Source organism: Trichosurus vulpecula, chromosome 3 (assembly GCF_011100635.1).
Source record: "Trichosurus vulpecula isolate mTriVul1 chromosome 3, mTriVul1.pri, whole genome shotgun sequence".
NCBI lineage: Eukaryota > Metazoa > Chordata > Mammalia > Diprotodontia > Phalangeridae > Trichosurus > Trichosurus vulpecula.
Window position 1 is genome coordinate 43,723,992 of NC_050575.1, and position 24,910 is coordinate 43,748,901.

At 38.0% G+C, this 24,910-nt stretch overlaps 1 pseudogene; it reads right to left on the minus strand.

Moving 5' to 3' along the window:
• Positions 1-5,252: 5,252 nt before the first annotated feature.
• On the minus strand, positions 5,253-15,125 carry LOC118842005 (annotated as a pseudogene).
• Between the last annotated feature and the right edge of the window lie 9,785 nt (positions 15,126-24,910).

The window sequence follows — 24,910 nt, forward strand, 5'->3', positions numbered from 1 at the left end:
AAGCTGCATTGTGAGCTCTGACTCCTGAGCCAGAGCAGCAGTTCTTGAGAAAACTAAATTATTAATATGTTCATTTAACATATCATCTTGATTAATATGAAAATTATAAATTCCTTTCTCATTCTCTCTTTTCAGCCAAAAAGGTTGGAATGATCCTTGAAGGCTGATGAGGAACATGCATTTGAAACATGATTTCAAAAACTTTCTTGATTATAGAAATTTGCTATAAAAGAAAAAAAGAGGGACACAGTTATCATATAACAGCGGGAAAATTCCCTTAGCTCTGTTTGATTCCAGGCATGAATCAGATCTGATAGCCAATCATGTAGTTACACAGTGTCAAAGCAACATACACGATTAACCAGGTGGGAATTTTCTTTTCTAGAAAGGAAATAATACAATGGGGAAATAAAGTCAGGAGGATCCTATCTAGGCTGTGTCCTAAATTGTCCTTACAACCTTTCCCAACAGCAAACATCCACCTCAGCAGTCCTCAAACTGCCACACATGCCATTTTCTCTTGTTGGCTTTGTGACAATTCAGACAACTAGCCCTGTAATCAAAGCTCAAAACAAATTATAGTCCTGGGAATTTTTACCTTAAATTGCAAAATTTTCATTAATCACAACTTAAGGAGATAAGTACAACATAAAAGTGAAAGAAAAAAAACTACTACTTCTATGGACATTAAGAGATTGAAGGGACAGTAACAAGGAGAAAAAAAGGCTTGTTCATAGAGGGAGTAACTGCAAACCTTGGCCTACAGTGTTTCTTAGGTTGGTGGTCTACATCAGCTGTCATCCTCTTCTCATCCAGGGGGTCTTGGAACAGCTGCCTACCTCAGATGTCAGCTGCTTCAGACCCTGTTTAATCTTTAGAATCAGGCAGAGCCAACATGGTGGCTGGAAAGCAGGGACTTGCGTGAGCTCCCTGCCAAGTCCCTCCAAAAACCTATACAAAATGTCTCTGAACAAATTCTAGAACTGCAGAACCCACAAAATAGCAGAGGGAAGCAGGGCTCCAGCCCAGGACAGCCTGAATAATTGCTGGGTGAGGTCTATCATGCACAGAGCTGGGAGCGGAGGGGAGGAGAGCCCAGCATGGGTGGTGGTAGGACTAACCAGACGAGGAGCTGGGCAGAACAGGCCCTAGCACCCTGAATCGGTGATCTGTGGCAGTTACCAGACTTCTCAACCCATAAACACCAAAGACAACAGAGAAGGTTAGTGGGTAAAGCTGCAGGGAGTGAAAGGAGTTCGCGGTTTGGCCACTGCCTAGGGGCAGCAGAGGTAGTGCAGCTACAGAGCTACAGCTGCAGTTGCTTCTGGCTGCAGGTCCACCTGGTAGGAGGAATTAAGTGGCGGATCAGAGCAGGAGTGCAGAACCTGCTTAAGATCTGAGTCAGGTCCGGGTTGGTGGTTCTTGGGGAAGGAGGAGTGTTGGTGTGGCAGAGCTGGCTGTGTAGAAATAGCTCTGAAAACAACAGCACATCCCCTCAAGCTTGGAACAAAGTACTCTTTACTCTACAAGCAGTCATACCCTGATGAAAAACTCAAGGGTCAAGTAGCTGGCTGGGAACATGGCCAGGCAGTGAAAATGGATGCAGATTCAGGCTCAGACTTTAGAATCTTTCTTTGGTGACAAAGGAGACCAAAACTTACAGAAAGAAGAAGTCAACAAAGTCAAAGAGCCTACATCAAAAGCTTCCAAGAAAAACATGAACTGGTCTCAGGCCATGGAAGAGCTCAAAAAGGATTTGGAAAAGAAAGTTAGAGAAGTAGAGGAAAAATTGGGAAGAGAAATGAGAAGGATGTGAGAAAACCATGAAAAACAAGTCAATGACTTGCTAAAGAAGACTCCCCCAAAATACAGAAAAAAATACTGAAGAAAACAACACCTTAAAAAATAGACTAATTCAAATGGCAAAAGAACTCCAAAAAGCCAATGTGGAGAAGAATGCCTTGAAAGGCAGAATTAGCCAAATGGAAAAGGAGGTCCAAAAGACCACTGAAGAAAATACTACCTTAAAAATTAGATTGGAGCAAGTGGAAGCTAGTGACTTGATGAGAAATCAAGATATTATAAAACAGAACCAAAGGATGAAATGAAAAAGTAGAAGACAATGTGAAATATCTCATTGGAAAAGCCACTGACCTGGAAAATAGATCCAGGAGAGATAATTTAAAAATTATTGGACTACCTGAAAGCCATGATCAAAAAAGAGCCTAGATATCATCTTTCAAGAAATTATCAAGGAGAACTGCCCTGATATTCTAGAGCCAGAGGGTAAAATAGAAATTGAAAGAATCCATCGATCGCCTCCTCAAAAAGATCCCCAAAAGAAAACTCCTAGGAATATTGTTGCCAAATTCCAGAGCTCCCAGATCAAGGAGAAAATACTGCAAGCAGCCAGAAAGAAACAATTTGAGTATTGTGGAAACCCAATCAGAATAACACAGGATCTAGCAGCTTCTACATTAAGGGATCGAAAGGCTTGGAATATATGATATTCCAGAGGTCAATGGAGCTAGGATTAAAACCAAGAATCACCTACCCAGTAAAACTGAGTATCATTCTCCAAGGCAAAATATGGATTTTTAATAAAATAGAGGACTTTCAAGCTTTCTCAGTGAAAAGACCAGAACTGAATAGAAAATTTGACTTTCAAACACAAGAATCATGAGAAGCATGAAAAGGTAATCAAGAAACAGAAATTGCAAGGGACTTACTAAAGTTGAACTGTTTTGTTTACATTCCTACATGGAAAGATGACATGTATGATTCATGAGACATCAGTATTAGGGTAGCTGAAGGGAATGTGCATATATATATATGTGTGTGTGTGTGTGTGTGTATTTATGTATATATATGTGTGTGTGTATGTATATAGGTATGTGTATATATATATGTATTATATATATTATATATAATATATATAATATATATATATATATATATATATATATATATACACATAGACAGAGAGCACAGGGTGAGTTAAATATGAAGGGATGATATCTAAAAAAATAAAATCAAATTAAGGGATGAGAGAGGAATATATTGAGAGAGGGAGAAAGGGAGAGATAGAATGGGGTAAATTATCTCACATACAAGTGGCAAGAAAAAGCAGTTCTGTAGCAAGGGAAGAGGGGGCAGTTGAGGAAGAATGAGTGAATCTTGCTCTCATCAGATTTGACCTGAGGAGGGAATAACATACACACTCAATTGGGTATCCTACCCCACAGGAAAGAAGGAGGAAGAAGATAAAAAAGGGGGGATGATAGAAGGGAGGGCAGACAGGGGAAGCAGGTAATAAAAAACAAACACTTTTGAAAAGGGACAGGGTCAAGGGAGAAAATTCAATAAAGGGGGATAGGTTAGGAAGGAGCAAAATATAGTTAGCCTTTCACAACATGAGTATTGTGGAAGGGTTATACATAATGATACACATGTGGCCTATGTTGAATTGCTTGACTTCTTAGGGAGGGTGGGTGGGAAGGGAAGAGGGGAGAGAATTTGTAACTCAAAGTTTTAAAAACAGATGTTCAAAAACAAAAAAAAAGTTTTTTCATGCAACTAGGAAATAAGACACAGGCAATGGGGCATAGAAATTTATCTTGCCCTATAAGAAAGGAAGGGAAAAGGGGATGGGAGGGGAGTGGGGTGACAGAAGGGAGGGCTGACTGGGGAACGGGGCAACCAGAATTGCACCATCTTGGAGTAGGTGAGATGGTAGAAATGGGGAGAAAATTCATAATTCAAACTCTTGTGAAAATCAATGCTGAAAACTAAATATATTAAATAAATTAAATTATAATAATAAAAAGAAATAAAAAAATAAAGTAAGGAGAGTAGAAGAGTGAAAAAAAATCTTTAGAGTCAGGTCACTTGTGGGTTCTGAAATCCAAGTGGGTGGTACTGCCCTTTTGAGACTTGACAGGTTGATCCAGGACTCCACTCCCTGTACTATGGCTGCAGTGGGGGTAGCGAGCAGGACTGCAAAGGGACCTTTCCACTATGGCTCCAAGGAGTGTTTTTAGAGCTGACATTTTCAGGAGACCCAGTCACCAGGTTGGATCTGGGGCTGAGGTTTGTTTGGAGTTTCTAAAGAATGGGAATATGGGATGAGTTGGTAAGTCTCTGAAATCTTCTGAGCCAACCCAATGCAGTACTGTAGGAGGGAGCCTTTTGCAGCTATGCTTCCCACCGATGGGTACAGTCACATGGCATGTCCTGTTACTATCTCATAGGGACTGAGCTTATGGGAACCAAATGGTATAGACCCAAGGCTTGACAGGGTAAAGGAAGGGCTTTAGGTCAGGGGATACCTAGTTCCTCAGAAAATTTCCAAGAGAGATTTTAAATATCCCATTAACTCTTTCAACCATCCCTGATGACTGGGGATGATGGAGGTGCTGAGTAACTGACCAGGATGAAAGTAGCTCAGCTAATGAAGATCTGGTGAAATGGGTACCTCTATCCATAGGTATCTCTTTAAGAACCTCCCATAATGGAATGATTTTTTCTAAGGAAAATTTTTGCTACCCCAGAGGCTCTGGCAGTATGACAGGGCAACACTTCCACCCACTGGGAAAATATACGGACCATAACCAAAACATATTTGTATCCAAGGGCAGGTGGCAGTTGGATAAAGTTGATCTGCCAGATTTTAAAAGGCACATCTGCAAGAGGAAACTGGCCACAAGCAGGTTTCAGAGGCTTGGATGCATTGTGCTTGGGGCAGGTGGGACACATTTCATAAGTGGCGACAGTGGTTCTGTGAAAACTCCCCCACCAATATTTTTGAGCTAACACCAGTAGGTTGTGGGCCCCCAAAGGGCTGAATGAATAAGTGTTCATCATAGGGAGGGATAACATCTTAGGGAGTACTATAAGTCCATTTGGATTGTCCCATGGTCTTATCAAATTTACATCCCTTCTTTTGAATCTTATCTTGCTTTGTGATAAGCATTCTTTTCTGAGCAGTGTCTATCTCTTCTTTTGTTGGGCTAGGAGGCTTATGCATGCCCTCAGAGCAAAATGGATATACTAAGGCCCTCCTTAGGGGTACTTATACCTTAGGAATTTGAGAAGTTAAAGCTGCGGTTTTAGTTGCTTGGTCAGCCAAGTCATTTCCACAGGTATGAATGCTGTTTTCTCCACTGTGTCCTAGAATTTTAATTACTATTACAGCTTGGGGAAACAGTTAAAAGTCTAATAGATGGGAAACCTGCTTGTGATTTTTTAATGGGCTATCCTGAGGAGGTGAGGAAGCCCTGACATTTCCCTAGCATCCCAAAATTATGTGCCACCCCAAATGTATATCTGCTATCAGTGTAGATATCAATCTTTTTTGATTTTCCTAATGCACAAAGTCTGCCTGCTGCCTCAAGCTCCATTTGCTCTGTCAAATGAGCATCAGGTAGAGATGAAGCTTTAACCACTTCTGTGGTAGTGGCAATGCCATAACTGTCAATCAAGTCTCCTTCCTCATCTCTGAGGCAAGATCCATCAGTATACCAGTCAAAGTCAGCTTCCTCTAAGAGAGTTTCCTTCAGGTCCTCCTGGGGGAAAGCAAGACATCCAAATTATACAATCATGGTATAAAGTCTCATATTCACTTTCCACCTCAGGTAGATAAGTGGCTGGACTGAATATGCTTACAGTTCCCTCCATCTCAGATGTGAATAAATCAAATGTGAGAGCTAACTGCACAACAATAGGTGGGGCACTGATAACTGACCTGATGTCAGTGACTTCTGAAATTCACAAGCAAAGGGAATTTGATTGAGAGCTGAATGGTTGAAAGGGGATAAGTGTGTAGTGGATAAAAGACAGGAGGAAGTGGTCCCTCCTAGGTCAAATGAAGTAGTGACCTGTCTAGTAGCCTCAGGGGATGGAAAGCACTGATCTCTCTAATATAAAGGGAGAGTGGTTCTGAGATATGGGCTACAATTGTCTTATTAGCAATCTCCACAACTGAGATACACTCTTGACTCAGGGGAGGGGAGTGGGGAAGGCAGAGGGGTTTAAAACTGAGAGTATGGCACAGTGTCAACTACAGCAGACACTTCTTACTCCTATATGAGCAAGGAAACATCTCCAACAGGAGTCATGGGGATTACCGGCATCGCCTATATATCCCCCTCCTTTAGCCACCCCTCCTGCCAGCTTTCCCTAAAGCCTAGTCATGCTTACAAAGAGCAACAATAAGCACTAGGGAACAGAAAAAAAAATGACATTTGGAAATGTAGTTCAATGGAAAGAAAAATGGATGAGAGGTTAGAGAACCTAGGTTAAGATCCCATCTCTGCTACTTACTATTTGATTGAAATTAGAGAAATTCCATCATTTCTCTAGGCTTCCATTTCCTCATGTACAAAGCAAGATATTAGACTAGATGATCTCTCAGATGCCTTTCATCTCTAAATCCTATAATCTTTAAGAGCTCATGAAATTTGATGCCTGGACTTCAAGGAACTTCAATGATTCAAAAATAGTCTGGATGAATATAGGATTGATAAAGCCATAAATGGTAATTCAAGAAGATAGTATGCACCTAATCTTTAAGGTTCACATCAGAACTATATATTGTCTCAGAAAGTTCTTTGGAGCTGCCATTGACGGCAGAATACTGGACTGGATATATTGGACTGAATGAACAACTTCAGAGGTCCCAATTCAGTTCATCAAACATTTATTTTAACTACTTTTTCTTTATTATGAACTTTAAAACCAATACATATGAGTATTTGAATATATGAAGAATAGGAAAAAAGATAATTGATAAATAATTGAAGTTCCATTACACAAAGGTTGTTGAAAATGTATATTAAATTTAACTCAATATACTAAAATTGCCCCTGTCTGTGTACCCTTCTGAATTTTTTTTTGCTTTATTCTGTATTTTTATTATTTTGTCAATACTCTCCTTTCTTCTTTTTTCTACATTATCACTACCTACTGTCACCCATCCACTTTCTCCACCATTTCTCTGCTATTCAAATAACAGGCCTCCATTGTAACAATCATAGACAAAACAAACATTGGTCATATTTGAAAGAATGCTGTTCATCAGTTTTCTGGAGTCTTAATTGTTCATAACATTGATCAAAGTTCATAAGTCTTTCAAAGTTATTTTCCTTTACGTGATTATGATTAGTGTCTAAATAATTCTCCTAGTTTTGCTCATTTCACTCTGTATCAATTCATAAAGTCTTTCCAGGTTTCTTTGCATGATTACCTTATGCCAAATAATTCTGGTACAGTAATAGTTCATTATATTTGTATCAGCTTTTTTACTAGATGCCAATGGAGAGTTGGGGAACAGATAAAATTCCCCTTTCCTCTCCATAGGTAAAGAACTGAATTCTTGCCTAAATACTGGCTCTCTTTTCAACTGTTTTCAACTCAGAAATTCTAACTCTCCTACTGAGCCTAGGGTTTAACTATTTAAAACCTCCAGTGGCATGGCCAATTTGTTTGCTTATCCAATTGCCAGGCTCTCTTTAATTCTGTCCCCCTTCCCTCCCCCAAAAGGTGTTCACACATTGTAAATGAATCACAGAATCTTAACACCTTGATAAGGAATTAACACCTTGTCTTTTGTGATTATATCAATGACTACATCAACTGACTATGGGGGAATCCCAATTAACACCCCCTCCATTACGCCTTCTATTTTAATATTTACTGTCTTCAGCAAATACTCATGGATACTTGTTGGCACAATTCACAAACAATCTGGAAATTTATATTTTTCCACAAGTACATAAGCCTACTATAGCTAGTGGACCCAAGAATGATGATCACTTCCAAATTCATCACTGCACAATTTTTAAAGCACACATCAATTTACAAAATTATCATAGTTTCACACATCCTAATGTTTGCAAAAACCTTTCCCAATCTAAAAACAATAAAGAAAAGGGAAAAGAACGAAGGGAAGGAGAATGAGGGGAAGAAGGGAGGAAGAAAAGGAGGAGGAAGAGGAGAAGAAAAAGGGGAAAGGAAAAATCTAGCTTTCCCCCCACAGTAGGCAAGTCCTTATGAAGCTAGCCAGACATACAGGTTTTCCCCATGAGTATTATGAACTTGGAGGCTGCTAAAAATTCCTCAAGGATCCTGAAACACATAATGAATCCAAAATTTCTCCAAGGGTCCATCCAACACAGAAAATTTCAACTAGAGGTCCAAACAAAAAACTCTAGTGGGTCCTTGCTGCAAAAGGAACACCTAAAAATTTCTTAATGGACACTTGTAAAACATAAAGCAATCCAAACAGAAGTCTGAACAAGCTCTTTAGTTAAAAGGAAAACAAACTCAGAAAATTTCCAAGGAAGGACTGAACACTCAGGGTTTACTACTCAGAAATTCTAGGCCATGTCACATGTATGTAAAATTTTATGTATGTATTTTATGCATGTAAAATTCATAAGGGTCTCAGTCTGTCTGAACTTATGCCACAATAAGGCAAATCATCTAGGTTTGCTTAAAAGTAGAAAAAAATTAAAAATGAATATGCATGAGTTCCAACAGTGTGCCCTAGGAAAATTGTTAGGAGCTGGTATTCTAGGGATGCAATATCCAAGTTACTCTTGTCACTGCTACAGTCATTATAGAAGCAGTAATATAACATATATCAGTACATAAACAGTGAAGCTTGTAGAAGTTATTATAAAGACAGCAGTCTGACTTATAAAGGAAATACACTGGGGTACTACTCTGTTAGATACCATGACCCATGACTGATTTGGGGAAGGAGAAAAGAGAAGATCTGAGTTGTTCCCCCAGTTTAGAAAAATGAGTTTTTATTGAGATCTTTTTTTTTTGCATCAACATAGTTTCCCCCAGTATCTCTTCCTTTCCTTCTCCCAGGGAGCCACCCCACATAACAAATAGTATCTTTAAAAACAATAAAGGGAAAAGGAAAAGAGGAAAAATCAACATAACCGATCAATATATTGAAAAAGTCTGAAAATATGTGAAAAACTCATGGACCACCCACCTCTCCAAAGGGGTTAGTTGGGAGTGTCTTCTCATATCTCTTTTTTAAAGCCATCCTAATACCTTATGATTGCAACATTGACTTCAGGTGTGTGTGCGTGTGTGTGTGTGTGTGTGTGTGTGTGTGTGTGTGTGTGTGTGTTTATGATTGTTCTTTCCATATACAATGTTATAGTCATTGTGTGCAGGGCAGCTAGGTGGCACACTATATAGAGCACTGGGCTTGGAATCAAAATGATTCATCCTCATGAGTTCAAATCTGGCCTCAGCACTTATTAGCTGTGTGATCTTAGGCAAGTCACTTAACCCTGTTTGTCTCAATTTCCTCATCTGTAAAATGAACTGGAGAAGGAAATGGCAAACCACTCCAATATCTTTTCCAAGAAAACACCAAATGAACCCCAAAGAGTTGTGAGACATGACTGAAACAATTCAATAACAACATATAGTTTTCATGGTTCTGTTTACTTCATTCTGCTTTCGTTCAAGTAGATCACTCTATTCTTCTCCGTATTCACTACACGTATCTCTTTATTTGACTTTCTCCAAATTTCAGACTGCTAGAATTGTTATCTCTGACAACTGTTTAAGAGCTTAACTATTTAAAACCCTAAAGGCATAGCCAATTTGTTTGGGCATTCAATTTCTAGGCTCTAATTCCATTAGAGAAAGGTGTTCACATTTCTTAAAGAGAGTACAGGGTATTGACACCTTGTTAACACCCAAATACCTTATCATCTATGATTATATCTTGTGACTACACCAATTGATCCAGGAGCTTGGGGACCAAGCCCCCTTTTCTTGTTTGTGCAAAAGATTTTCAATTTTATATGTAACCGAGATTGTCCATTATTAAATGATCATTTAATTTCTGTTCCTACCCATAGGCTTTTTTTAATTTTAAAAATTTTTATTGTGATGGTGAATGAGAATATGATTTCTATCATTTAAGCTTATAAATTAAACATATTTGATGACAGCCACATAAGGTATTTCTGGTCTGGCTTTCATGGATTTATTTCATTAGTTTATTTCATATAAATCTAGGGCGGAGACAAAAATGCTTGATTTTAAGCAAAAATCTATAGGTTAGGTGAATGGCAAAGAAATCCAACATTTTTTCAACACCTTCTGAGAAAATATTTCCCAAACTAACCACAGGGTTTCACATTTATTCCAATATAAAATAAATTCTTTACCTTTCCCAGCATTTTGCCAAGAAAGTAGCAATGTCTAGCAAAAGAATCTCCAACAAGCATCTGTGCAGCAGGGTTAGGATTTAGAAGCCCTTCATAAGTGGGCTTAAAAAACCCTTTATTGGGGTTAAACCCTGATTTCAGTAGTTCATTCAGGAACTCTCTAAATATGCCACCACCATCAATGCCAGCTTCATCCAGGTTGTGAGAATTAAGTAAGTGCACACAGATTTACTTTTTCAAATCAGACTCATTTTCTGGGGAAAGTTTATCATAAGCATCTTCATAAATATAATTACTTCAGATTGTAACATTAATTCAATCCAGAAATGGACCAATTCCTTGTACTTCTTATTCATCTGCATATATTATTCTTTGAAAGATCTTTACTCTTTCTTCAAATGGAGCTTTGTACAAAGGGCAATTCTGTGAGAATCACAAGCTGCCTTTCCTCAGGTACTGAAAGTGGTGCTGGTTCCAGACCATCCAGAGTAGACTGCCATAGACCTATTCTTCCCAGTCTTTGGACTCTCCATACATGTCTAGTGAATGACTCATAGAGCTGTGTAGCCTTATTTGCCTCAATATTCTCTTGTTACGACAGCCAGTGATTTGGTGGACAAAAATTTCATCTTGTGTCTCTGGATTTCAACATTTTTATTGGATTAGTGATAGCCTTGAATAACAGAATCCACCATTTTCATTCAATTTGCATACATTGCTGCTTTCAGTATTAGTTGTAACTCTCACACTTTTAAATGCTACAATATATTCTTCATAAACTTCTGGTTTGGTTTTGGGATAAGCCAATTTGATGATTCCTGAGCAGACATCTTGAAGACATTGTGATAATACTATAAGCTCTTATAATGTAAAAGGCATCATAGATCTTTGACCTATAACTTCTATGAGATCACTGAAGAATTCATTATCATGTATGAAAACTAGCAAATGACTCAACAAGGAGCTAAAAAGGTAAAAGAGTGGGATGACTCAACTGGAGTCTTCTAAAGACATGGGAGAACCTCTTGATGTGACCTGAAGCAATGTTACCACGGACCCTATAATCATCCAGGTTGTCATTAATGATATTAGATACCAAAAGTGTCTCAGAAACCTGGAATTAAAGGCTGACCTGTTGAGAAGCCTGACTCTTGGCACCACCATTTGGTGTTGCACCATTAGTATGTAGCAGATAGATGCCATCATTGTGAATGCATCTTCATTGGCTGAATCCCTCCACGCCATATTTAGTAATGTGTTTGTTCTTTTGTATCCAACTTTTTTAGACATTTTTCTGTTAAGGACTGCTCTGATATTCCACCATAGCCAGGTTTGGTCATCATGCTATCAATCTCTTCATCTTCAGAGTCACTGGTAGCATCTTGACAATTTATGCCAACAGTTGAAATAGATAACTGAGAAAGAAAGGTCAGGAATACTATTAAATATACAAGTAGTCCTTCCTCAGAGAGTCCCCAAATACATTTCACCAGCAGCTAAAATGAAATAGAAAAGCCATTTTGTTAACATTTATTCTCTATTAACAACAATGCATTCAGAAAAAGTTCATATGGAAAAATGGTTCGTACATCTGGAATGACAAAATTAAAATTTTGAGCTGTGAAAGTTGCTGCCAGAAACTCATCTCTGAAGGCTACAAAAATCTGTTGTCTTGCACTTTCTGGACAGGAGCAATGGTTTAAAGTGTAAATGGTTTAAAGGAGTAAAGTGCAATGGTTTCAGAATGTTCTCCAGTAGATTTTTGCTTTAGGAACTCGAGGTATATCAGAATATTCAATATTTGATGGAAGCTTATTATTAATTAACAAATAAATAAAAAACAAATAAATCTCGGGGCCCAAAACCTTGGGGTAATGGGCAAAGGTCTCTTCTTCCATAGGAATTTTTGAATCACATTGTGCAAAATTTGTTCAATTAATGATGCCACATAGTTGGATCTTGAAAAACAGGTGAAAACACCTCAAGATCATAGGAAGTGCAACATTCAAACAGTCATTACAGTTCTGTAGTAATCTGCAACATAAGCCCAACAGTCTCTTAATTTGAAATAGGCAAGTAAGTCTGTCAAGACTATCCAGTTGTTTAAGCAACTGAGAATTTTGCTTAATTAAATTCTGACACATCCATATGAAATATTTTTAATCTTAATTCTGTTTACAAAAAGATTGAGTTCCTATATCAAAGATTCCAGAAGATGGAATGTTGTGTGAGATGTTAGCCCAAACCTAATTCCTGTTGAGTTGCTTTCGACTTGCCAGATAACACCTATAAGGAGAGAATTATTTCCTGGTCAATTAATCAATCAATAGTTATTAAATGCCTATGTTGGTGCCAAGCATTGAAGGTTAAAAAAACACAAAAGACAGACTGACCCTTCAAAGAGCTCCCAATTTAGTTGGGAGACAACAAGCAAATGAGTATGTACAAACAAGCTATACATAGGGAAAAAAATAAGAAAGGCAGAGCACTAGAATTAAGAAGGGTTGGGAAAGGCTTCGTGTAGAATGTGGGATTTTAGTTGGGACCTGAAGGAAGCCAGGGAAGCCAACAGATGTATATATATACATGTAGATAACACACATCATCTTTCCATGTAGGAATGTAAACAAAACAGTTACACTTTAGTAAGTCCCTTATGATTTCTCTTTCTTGTATACCTTTTCATGCCTCTCTTGATTCTTGTGTTTGAAAGTCAAATTTTCTATTCAGCTCTAGTCTTTTCACTGAGAAAGCTTGAAAGTCCTCTGTTTTATTGAAAGCCCATATTTTCCCTTGGACCATGATACTCAGTTTTGCTAGGTAGGTGATTCTTGGTTTTAATCCTACCTCCGTTGACCTCCACAATATCATATTCCAAGCCCTTTGATCCCTTAATGTAGATGCTGCTACATCTTTCATTATTCTGATTGTGTTTCCACAATACTCAAATTGTTTTTTTCTGGCTGCTTGCAGTATTTTCTCCTTGATCTGGGAGCTCTGGAATTTGGCAACAATATTCCTAGGAGTTTTCTTTTGGGGATCTTTTTGAGGAGGCAATTGGTGGATTCTTTCAATTCCTGTTTGGCCCTGTGGTTCTAGAATATCAGGGCAGTTCTCCTTGATAATTTCTTGAGAGATGATATCTAGGCTCTTTTTTGATCATGGCTTTCAGGTAGTCCAATAATTTTTAAATTATCTCTCCTGGATCTATTTTCAAGGTTAGTGGTTTTCCCAATGAGATATTTCACATTGTCTTCCACTTTTTCATTCCTTTGGTTCTGTTTTACACTATCTTGATTTCTCATCAAGTCACTAGCTTTCACTTGCTCCAATCTAATTTTTAAGGTGGTATTTTCTTCAGTGGTCTTTTGGACCTCCTTTTCCATTTGGCTAATTCTGCCTTTTAAGGCATTCTTCTCCTCATTGGCTTTTTGGAGCTCTTTTGCCATTTGAGTTAGTCTATTTTTTAAAGTTGTGTTTTCTTCAGTATATTTTTCAGTATTTGTTTGGGTCTCCTTTAGCAAGTCATTGACTTGTTTTTCATGGTTTTCTCACATCCTTCTCATTTCTCTTCCCAATTTTTCCTCTACTTCTCTAAATTGCTTTTCCCAATCCTTTTTGAGCTCTTCCATGGCCTGAGACCAGTTCATGTTTTTCTTGGAGGCTTTTGTTGTAGGCTCTTTGACTTTGTTGACTTCTTCTGGCTGTATGTTTTGGTCTTCTTTGTCACCAAAGAAAGAATCCAAAGTCTGAGTCTGAATCTGAGAGCGTTTTCACTGCCTGGCCATGTTCCCAGCCAACTACTTGACTCTTGAGTTTTTCATGGGGCTGTGACTGCTTGTAGAGCAGAGAGTACTTTGTCCCAAGCTTGAGGGGCTGTGCTGTTGTTGTCAGAGCTATTTCTACATGGCAAGCTCTGCCACACCAGTGCTACTTCTCCCCCAAGAACCACCAACCCAGACCTGACTCAGATCTATGCTGGCTCTGCACTCCTGCTCAGATCCCCCACTTAATTCCTCCCACCAGGTGGGCCTGGGGCCGGAAGCCATTGCAGCTGTAGCTCTGTAAGCAGCCTCAGAGCTGCATCACCTCTGCTGTCCCCAGGGTGGTGGCCTACAGCGAATTCCTTTCACTCTGTACCTGCAGCTTTTCCCACTAACCTTCTCTGTTGTTTTTGGTGTTTGTGGGTTGAGAAGTCTGGTAACTGGCTCAGCTCACTGATTCAGGGTGCTAGTGCCTGTTCAGCCCAGCTCCGGGTCTGATTGGTCCAGGTGCATCTCACCGCTGGGCTCTGCTCCACTCTGATCCCAGTTCTGTGCAATAGACCTTACCCAGTGACCATCCAGGCTGTCCTGGGCTGGAGCCCTGCTTCCCTCTGCTATTTCGTGCATTCTGCAGTTCTGGAATTTGTTCAGAGGCATTTTTTATAGATGTTTGGAGGGACCTGGGTGGGGAGCTCATGCAAGTCCCTGCTTTCCAGCCACCATCTTCCTCATTTGATTTTTAAAGTCTTTTTATAGTTCTTCTATGAATTCTTTTCGTGCAAGTGACCATTTGATGTTACTCTTTGGGGTAGAAGAGGGTTTCTTTGCTTCAATATCCTCTTCTGAAGTTGAACCCTGGTATTCTCTTTTCCCATAGTAACCCTATGTTTGTATTCTTTCTCCTTTGTATGTGCATTCTTTTTAATTTGTAGTAGCTTAGTTTTTATAATCACCTCTAGTCCTGCAGTATGGGGGATGGTGCCTCTAGCATCAGATCCTCCTTCAGTTCTCCCTTCTGGCCTGAAACTGGAACCAAGACCTTCAGCCTCCTGTAAGTGCTCACAGCCAGCAGCTCCACTGTTTCTGAACTCACCAGGCAAGTGCTGGTTCCTTCTTGCTCCTGCTGGTGTCTCCACAGCACACTTGGCTTTGGCATTTCTTGTGAGCAGAGGTTCCCTTGATCTTACCCAGCTCAGACACACAAGATCACTCTCTTGGGGGTAAAAGTTCCTGTTGGTGGGGCTGAGCCAGCCTTGCAACTCAGCTAACCCCAGGGCTTGCAGCTTGTTGTTTAAGGGGACCTAGGACCTAGCCTGGAGGTGTTTACTCTTCACACAGACCAAGCCTCACTTTTCTTCAGATCTTCTCTGATTGTCCCAGGATGCCCCTTGTTCTGCCTCTACTCTTATTTATTTTTGCTGCTTGACAGTTTCCCTGAGACACTATTTCATCTCTTTTTTGGGGTAACATCTTGAGAACTTGGAATTTTCTGATCTTTGCTGCTGTCTTCCCTGAATCCTCTCGATTTTATCACTTATTAAAAAGAATTTTTACTCTTATTTGCCAGTTCCATGGTCTTTTTTGTTTCCAATTTACCTATTTCTCCTCTAATTTTGCAGATTTTCTCTTTTGTGCTTATTAAGGTTAATTTACTCATTGGCTTTCTAATTTTAAAAATTGTAGTTCATTAATCAGTATCTTTTCTGTTTCATTAATCCTTTTTTAAGAATATAATTTTTCACCTGATAACTAGTCTAGAAGTCTCAGAAATTTTGGTTTGTTGTTATATAATTTTCTTTGTCTTTCCCATAGTTATTGGTTGATTTTATGATTTGTTATTTCACCAAATTTTGCTTAAGACTTCATCAAATCTACATTTAGGTCTATCTTTTGTTCACGTTCCCTGAACTGATTGTCCTTTTTGCTTTTTTATGATGTGAAAAGGATGATAAATATTTCTTTTTTCATACTTTATTTACCATTACTCTGTGCCTTGACACATGGCCTACTTTTGAAAAACTGCCATATGATGGTAAGTAATAGGTATATCCTTTATTAGTCCTATTCAAGAGGTGTCATACATATTTCAACTCTCCAAAAGTTTTTTTAGTTTCCTTTTGTTTATCTTTTTGTTAGAGATATTTAGTTCTAAGGGAGAAACATTAAAGTCTACTATTATTGTGTTACTATGTCTTTTTCCATTTCATTTATCTGCAAGAATTTAGACACTATGTGATTTGGTTCATATAAGTTTAATAATTATATTATTTCATGGTTTATGTTGCCTTTCAGTATAATATAATTTCCTTGATTATCACTAATGATATTGTGAATTTTTATTTTTGCTTTGTCTAATAGCAAGATTGCAATTTTGGAGGTGGGGTATATAACTGATACATAAAAAATTTTGTTCCAACTTCTCATTTTTTACCCTTGATATGTCCTTATTTCTAAAATTCATTTCCTATAAGCAATGTATTATAAGGTTTTGTCTTATCAATTCTATTATATTTTTTCATTTTATTGGATTGTTTAATCCATTCAATGCTATGAGAGGTCTGTGTTTTTCTTCTTTTTTCATCTCTAGCATTGCTTTTTTTTTTAAAAGGCCTTTCCCCTCTTCCTCTTTTAAGACCATTTGATTAATTGTGCTTAAACTTCTTTGTTGTAATGAAATTCCTACAGCCTCTCTAATCCACATTACTCTCATCTAGTTCTTTTTTAACCTCTTCCCTCAGTTTAGGTTTTGTTTAAGCTTATATCGTTAATTTCTTTCTTCTTTTTTTAGTTATTTATTTTTCCATCTTTTTCCCTTTTAACTTAAGTAGTTAGTCCAAAATCTTCTCTCTTTTTCTCCCCCCATGTTATTTTGCTTGTTTGCCTTTCGTACTTTATTCTAAGTTGAATTTCTTTGCTTTGTAATCTTAATTAATTCTCTTCCTTTCTTATCTATTCTGAACTTTTATTTCCTAATTCATAGTATATATCCTTGTTCCTTCCTTCTTTAATCTCTTTGTGTTCATTATGAGGCTAAAGCTTCTGAAATAATAGTTTAGAGCTCTGTCTTCTAACTAATTTCTTAGCTATCACCTTTATGAATCTTGCTCTATTGTCTCTTTTTTTTCATTATGCCTCATTCTTAGAAGTATCAATTCATAAAAGGAATAATGTGGATAAAAGCTGTTTTTCATCACAGTCTGTTGTCAGTCCATCTCTTTCTGCTTTGCAATCCAAAGACTGTTCTTTGTCCTCACCATGACCTCCAATCTCTCTACCTCAGTTCTTTCCCAGGCCATCACCCCTGTACTGGCTCTACTTCCCCCCTTTTCCTATCTTTACTCTTTAGCCAATGAGTTCAACTCTACACCTTCCTCTTCCCTCAAGTCCCTTGACCCTTTATCTTATTGCCAATCTTTCCCTGCTAAACTTCAGCCTTAGATTATTCCCACCCTCTGCTGCCTTTGTTCCTATTCACATGCTGCTGAAAGAAACAAGAGAAAATCACAAAACTGAACTATCTAGATACATGACAAATTTATGTAACATAATCTCAACTGAGCCTTTCCTATAATAATGTGATCCTTTTATACCTCCCTAATTGAATCACTATCCCACTCACCACTGTGCCATTTCCATGCCTTTTCATCCCTCCTCAAACCTCCCATGGGTCCCACTCCCCCCCAATTCTTTTAGTTGAAAATCTTTCCTCATATTTCACTGAAAAAAATTGAGGTCATTCACCAAGAGTTACCTCTTCTCCCCTCCATGTCATCTCACCTCACTCAGACGCCTTCTGCCACTATCTCTTCTTTCATCCCTCTCTCACATGAAGATGTGGCCATTCACTGCACAAAGTATCCCATTGTATCCCTTCTTCTCCAGAAGATTGCTCCTTTTATCATCCCTACTCTCATTAATTTTTCATCTTTCCCAACAATCTACTGATTGCTTCCCTATTGCACAACTCATCCTCTAAATTAAAACAAAAATAACTTTTCACTCTATCTACCCCTGCTACCTACTGTCTCATTTATCTCCTCTCATTTGTGACTAAACTCTTAAGAAGGTCATCTACAGTAGGTGCCTCCACTTTCTTTTCTTTCACTCTTTCAACTCTTTGCATTCAACAACTTTTGGCCTCATCATTTAACTGAAACTGTTCTCTCCAAAATTACTAATGATCTCTTAATTTCCAAATTTAATGACCTTTTGTCAGTCTTCATACTTCTTGACCTCTCTGTAGCCTTTAAAACTATTAGTCACCTTCACTGGACACCCTCTTCTCCTTGATACTCTCTTCTCCCTAGATTTTTCTGCATTGATTTCTCCTGGTCCTTCTTCTTGCCAGTGTGATTACCCTTTTTCAGTCTCCTTTACTGTATCTATCTAGTTCATGCTACAAACCATGGATATCCTCAAGCACTCTGTCTTGGGCCCTCCTTTTCTCCCCTCTATACTATTTCACCTGCTGATCCCATCAGCTCCAGTGTATTCAGTTATTATCCTTATGCTGTTAATTCTCAGATCTACTTATCCAACCCTAACCTCTCTCTTAATCTCCATTCTCCAGTCTCCAGCTGTCTATCACACATCTTGAAATATATTTCCCATAAACCTCTAAAATTAACATGTCCAAAACAGAATTATATTCATCTCTCCCCTATGTGGTCCAATTCTATTTCCCTTCTTTCCCATAATCAGCTTTCTCATTAGCCTGCTGTAAAAGCTCTGGTCTATTTCCCTCTCCATTCCACATTTAAGGACGTCAGTCACACCTAGCAGCTCACATTTCCTGAGGCAATGCTTTTCCATGAATGTACAATGCTGTCTGAGGAGCTCCCAATGCCCCATATCCTCTAGATTAAATCCATTTTAAGGCCCCATTTCTTATCCCATGGGAGTGATTTTTAGTGAGAAACTTGCCGTTGTTGAGTTGAAACCCCCTTTCATTCCCTTAATTTCATTCCCTCCCTTTTACCATCTTTCCTGTTCTCTCACATCCTCCTCTTCTGCAAAACTCTAGCTATTATCATGCCTTTACTGTTTATCCATGTTCACAATGATACATATCACATATTCTCCATCTATGCTCCACCTCCTCGTCCTGAAATTTCCACTCTGCAATTTTATTTCACAAAATTCTTTGGTTTATGTGGAAAGGATTTATTGGGTTCACTTCTCTCTCTTTAAATTTTGCTTACATCCTGTGTAGTTTTTCATCTCTTGATGACTCCTCATTTTTTCTTTTTTATCTTTCTTTTAAAAAAATTACTTCTAGAAATGGAGTAATTTATTTCCTTATTCATAATTTCTTTGGTAATTTATGTTTTGTGATTTCTAGTGATTCTATTGTTTACACATTGATATTCTGCTCATATCTGTTTTTATTTTATTTTTGTAAGAATATCTCAAAATCCATTTTTGTGGTTGAATAGTCATCTTTCAAGATTGTTGATTAGGTGCTAATGTGTAGGGTTTGCTATTTTGGATATCATTTTGAGCTCTTTGCTTTTGGAAATATATTATTTCATTCCTGCCATGGTTTCTAGTGAGTGTAGAATATTCTGTGTTATTCACATGTTCTTCCTATTATATTTGAAAGTCTTTCTTCTGGCTGACTACAGAATTTGTTGTTACTGGAGTTGTTAAATTTGAACACTACGTATCTTGGAGTCTGAAGAATATGCGTTTGTGTGTGTGTGTGTGTGTGTGAGAGAGAGAGAGAGAGAGAGAGAGAGAGAGAGAGAGAGAATGTGTATTTTCTTGGAGCCTATCTGTGTATGCTTTTAATGAGTGCTTTGGGTTTTTGTGTGTTCAGAACTTCTAGGCAATTTTCTTGTGTTTTTCCTGCATTATGGTGTTCAGATTTTTCATGTGTCATATTCTTCTAAGAGAATGATGATCCTCTTTGTGCATCCTGTCTTTGAGGCCAATGGCTTTCACCTGTATGGAGATAATTTTTAACATTTCCTTTTTGCTTCTCTTCTACCAGATATACCTCCAACTCAATATTTTGCATTCCCCAAATCTGTTATTCTCTTTTTTGATTCTTTGGAGAAACTCACTTCCTTAGATTCATTTTTTTTCTACAAATTTCTAATTATTTCTGTTTTGAAAGTCAAAAATTCTAATCTTTCTTCCTTTTGAATTTCTTCTTATATATATTTCATTTCTCTTTTGAACCCTTCTTTAATTTCCTTTTGTTGTTTCATACTCTCTTAGGATTAGAACAAATTATATGTTTTATCAGGTCTTGGTCCACTTTTCTTTCTAACTCTAAAGAGCTGTGTACTCTTGTAGAAGGTTTAATACTCATCCATTCTCCTAGTTTTAGCATTTATGTCATTATGTTTTAGATTTTTAATTGAATTTGGTTTCTCTGGAAGTCTTTAATGTTTCAGCCTTTTTATCATTGTATTTTCCTGTCAATCAATTTCTTACTTTTCTCTTGTTGATAATGGCAGGAGCTGGACTGCAAAGCTACCTCATCTTTTCACATTGGCACATTTTTGTTCCTTATGTCTTGGTCTCTAACCTAAGTTGCTTGTAGGGGAACAGAAGTTGATTTTCAGCCTCCTCTCTTTGAAACCTGGTGCAGCCACTCATATTGGCCTCCTACCTCTGTTCCTTCCTTGGCTTTCATCTTTTTCTCCTTCTTCTGGACTAAATCAGCATTTCCTACTTTTTTACAGGTTTGGTTGGAAATGGGAAGAGAGTCCCTCCAGTCTTACATGTTCATAATCTAGCAGCCACTCAAAACAGAAGACAACTGGATTTTCCCCACTGTCTCATCACATGACTGGGCACACTCAGTATTTGCCCAGCTGGAACCTGGGCACATAGTGAGATGTACCTGCACTCTCTAAAACAGGAAGGTAATTCTTACGTAGGACACAGGCACAAGCCAAGAGCCAGTTTATAAATCATTGATGAAAGCCTGAAGACTGGTTGGTGAAGAGTGCTGAGTTTAATGATAATCATTCACTGGTGTTAATTCAGTTCTAATTGTTGCAAACCTGGAACAGGTCCCCTTTTTAGGGGAAATGGATTTGAGAATTAGTGGGAACCATAGAAAAGGCCTAAGTCTACTATGTTTCAGTCATGTGACCGGAAAGTCTCAAATTCAATTATTCTTAAATTATTTCTCCTTGACCTATTTTCCAAGTCAGTTGTTTTCATATTAAGTCACATTCTAAATTTTCCACCTTTTGACTTTGTGCTAATATTTCCTTTTCCATGGAGTCATTGCATTCTGTTTGCTCTAGCTTATTTTTCCCAAAAGGTCCACTTTTTGCACCATCATTTCCACCTTTGGATCTAAGCTATTTATTATCCTTCCAATTTTCCCCCAAAGACCTCTAATTTTATTTTTTAATTTCTTCCTTCATTTCTTCCATCCACTCTCAGAATCCTTGTGGCAAAAACCATTTTCCCCCTCCCCCTGAGGCTTTATGTGTATTTTTGTGGAGTTATTCTCCTCTTCTGAGTTCATCTCTGGGGAATATTTTAACCAATAGCATTTCTTCTTTGTATTTAGAATGTTCTCTTTACTCATATCTTCAGACTCAATTTCTTTGTGCCTACTCTAGGTGATCACTTTTGAATGAAATAATGAGAACCTCCCTGGTCCTGTCCCACCTTCAATCTAAATGCTACTGCCCTACAAGGATTAGGTGGCTTGAATCAAGTCCTACTTTCTGCCATATTACATGGCTTCTGCCTCCCCCTCCTGGTGACAATACGAGAACAGGCCTTAGCATCATCTCTGCCTTCTCCTTCAGCAATCACCAACTGGGAATTCCACCCTCTGCTGCAGTGGGAACAGGAGCTGAGCAAATGTGCTGGTTTCAGTATTCATAAAGTACTCTATGGTTCAAGCTGTTCTGGTATGAAGCCATCTTCCTCCTTGAGCATGCCCTCAAGAAAAATTTGGTCCCATCTTCTACGGGGGCTCAAATATCTTGGAAGGCCCAAAGCACATGTGCGTGTGCACGTACACACATGTGTGCATGTGCATGCACATATGTAAAACCTGATTCCATGTTTCCATACATTTACCTATTGAGTCCTGGCTCTGACCCCTACTGCACCTCTTACAGGCTAGGGACAATCTCCAACTAATTGCATTTCCCTCCCTACTAGCCTCTTCTCCTTGAGTTTGGGCAAGCTTCAGAGCCTCCAGGAGTCTTCCCTCTAAACACTAAAAGGCTTCTGGCTATTTTAGGCAGCATTTCATTGGAGGGAAGAACTCATTTCTCCAAAGGTAATTCCTTTTGGTTTTATTACTCATCATTTCCTCTAATTCCCTTTTTAAAAAAAATTATTTATAATTTTTGTTTTTGATCACCTCATTTCCAATTATATACCATAATTTGTTCAGCTATTTTCCAACTGACGGACACCCCTTCAGATTCCCATTCTTTGTCATCTCAAACAGAGCTGCAATATGTTTGTATATATATATATGTATATATATATATATATACACATATGTATGTATGTATGTATAAACACATGTATTTATATCTAAGGATATATTTAATATCCTTAGACTTTGTTTTGCTTATGTGGTGAAGTGAATAGATTGCCAGGCCTGGAGTAAGAAGACTCATTTCTCTGACTTCAAATCTGGCCTCAGACACTTACTAACTGTGTGACCCTGGGCAAGGCACTTGACCTTGTTTGCCTCAGTTTCCTCATTTATTAACCGAGATGGAGAAGGAAATAACAAACCACTCCAGTATCTCTGCCAAGAAAACCCCAAACAGGGTTGCGAAAACAACAACAAAATTCTTCCTTTGCTCTACCCTTCCTCTCATTTCTTCTTCTCCCTGCTCCCTTTTCCCTATTTTCCTGTTGAGTGAAATCTATTTCTGTTCCTGTGTTCTTCCCTCCTTTGACCAGTTCACAAGAGAGTGAGTTTCAAGTATCACCTACTCTCTCCCCAACCTTGCTTTCTTGTTTTTATTGTAGCCTCATTGGATGGCAAGTCTTTCTCTATTTTTGACATTACTTGTTTTATTATTAATTCCTTCATCCCCAGTCTCAAGGCAATACAGTGTTCTATTTTGACATTTCTTCATATATTAAATTGCAACATCTCTCTCATTAATTAGTTGGTTACCTTTCAGTCCCAACTCCAGTTTATTAATTTCACTCACTAAAAAAATAAAAAAAATTCTTTTCCAATAGCTTTTGTTCATATCTTTCTGTATACTAAATCCCCTTATTTCCTAAGCTTGAGTAAATATCAAGTACTGGCTATACATTTTATTAACAGTGTAACAAGCAATAAAATAATGACAAATAATTATTTATAATATATCAGCTGTGAAAAAGATCACAGCAGGGTAACTTCAAATCAGTTAGTTACTGCTCCTGTCTCAACTCTGTATCAGAATTCAGCCTCTCAGTATATCTACCCAGGCCTCTCAAAAATTCTCTTCATAGTATTTCTAGAAAAGAGTTAAATTCAGACTCTCAAGAATTAAATTCTCATAGCCCTATCTCTCTGTGCCTTGCTCAGTCTCTCTCCAGCTGACAGATAACTCTAAAACCACAGTTAAAACTGCCATTCAAAATTCTATTTTCTCTTAAAGATTCAGTATTAGTCTCTGTTGAAAAGGTTATTGAAGCTGATACAGACATAAATAAATAACAGGTAAAATGAGGAAGAAAAATATTAGTAAATATGTGAGTAGGTATAATTCCAAGTTTAAAGTTATATAGCTTTGAGAGTCTTCTTCCTAGAGAGTATAATTGAATTCATGGGAGATAATGAGACCCCAAGGAAAGAGTATAGAAAGAGAAGGGAGCTCAGGATAGTGTCTTCAAAGACACCTAAGCTTATGGGTACAGACGATGAACACCAAAAGAGACTGAAATTCAGATTGGTAGGAGGAAAACCGAAAGAGAGTAACGTCGGGAAAGCTGAGGAAATAAAGAGTGTCCAGGAAGGGAGGATGGTCAGTGGTGTCAAAAGGTTTGTTGAGGTTAAGGAAGATGGAAAATAGGAAAAGATTATTGGGTTTAGCAGTTAAGAGATTATTGGTAACCTTAAATAGAGTTAGTTTCATTTGAGTGGTAGGGTTGGAAGCATCAATATAAATCAAGAAGTGAGTAGGTGGTAAGTAAGAGAGGCAAGATAACAGGCAGCCCTTTTGTGCTTTACAGAGAAAAGGAGGAGAGATATACAATTGGTTGAGGGGATGGAAGGGTCTTCATAAATGTCAAAATGCTAAATAAATATGAAGAATACCGCTACCAAGACTACAACTGCTACTGTTATAACTGCTATTACTCCTGCCGCTCCTATTACTGTTACTACTCCTACGGCTACTACCAGTGATGCTACTACTACGAGTTCTGCAGCTACCACTATAGTTATGATTACTACTCTTACTTCTTCTGCTGCTACTACTACTATAGCAACTAATACAGGAAGGCCCATAGTAGATAGTTAATAAAGGTTTGTTACATTGAAATTTTTCACTTGCCCCTTTGGACTTTTTAGAGGTCAGAGAAATAAAATTTTAGAAATACACACTCAAAGTATCCTTTTTTCTGGAAATGTTTGAGTTACTAATCCTACAGTATAATAATTGCATAGCAAGTGATGGGAAAGTTCATGCCCCTTCATTTTCTTTAGAGGTAGCTTTCTTACACCAAGTCTCCAAACCTCAGATACTGCATAGAGGCATGATAGCATTAGTCATGAAGTTGATAAACCTACTAAAGCTAAGTCATCATGTGTAATGTGTATGTAGTCTATAGTCATAAAAATGTTATTGATTACAAGTATCTTTGTATTATATTAATATCAGTGTTATGTAGTATGTAGATTCCTAGACTGAAAGTCAAGAAGACTGGAGTTCAAGTCTTGCCTCTGACATTTCTCAGCTGCATGACCCTGGACAAATCATATAACTCCTCCAGGCCTCA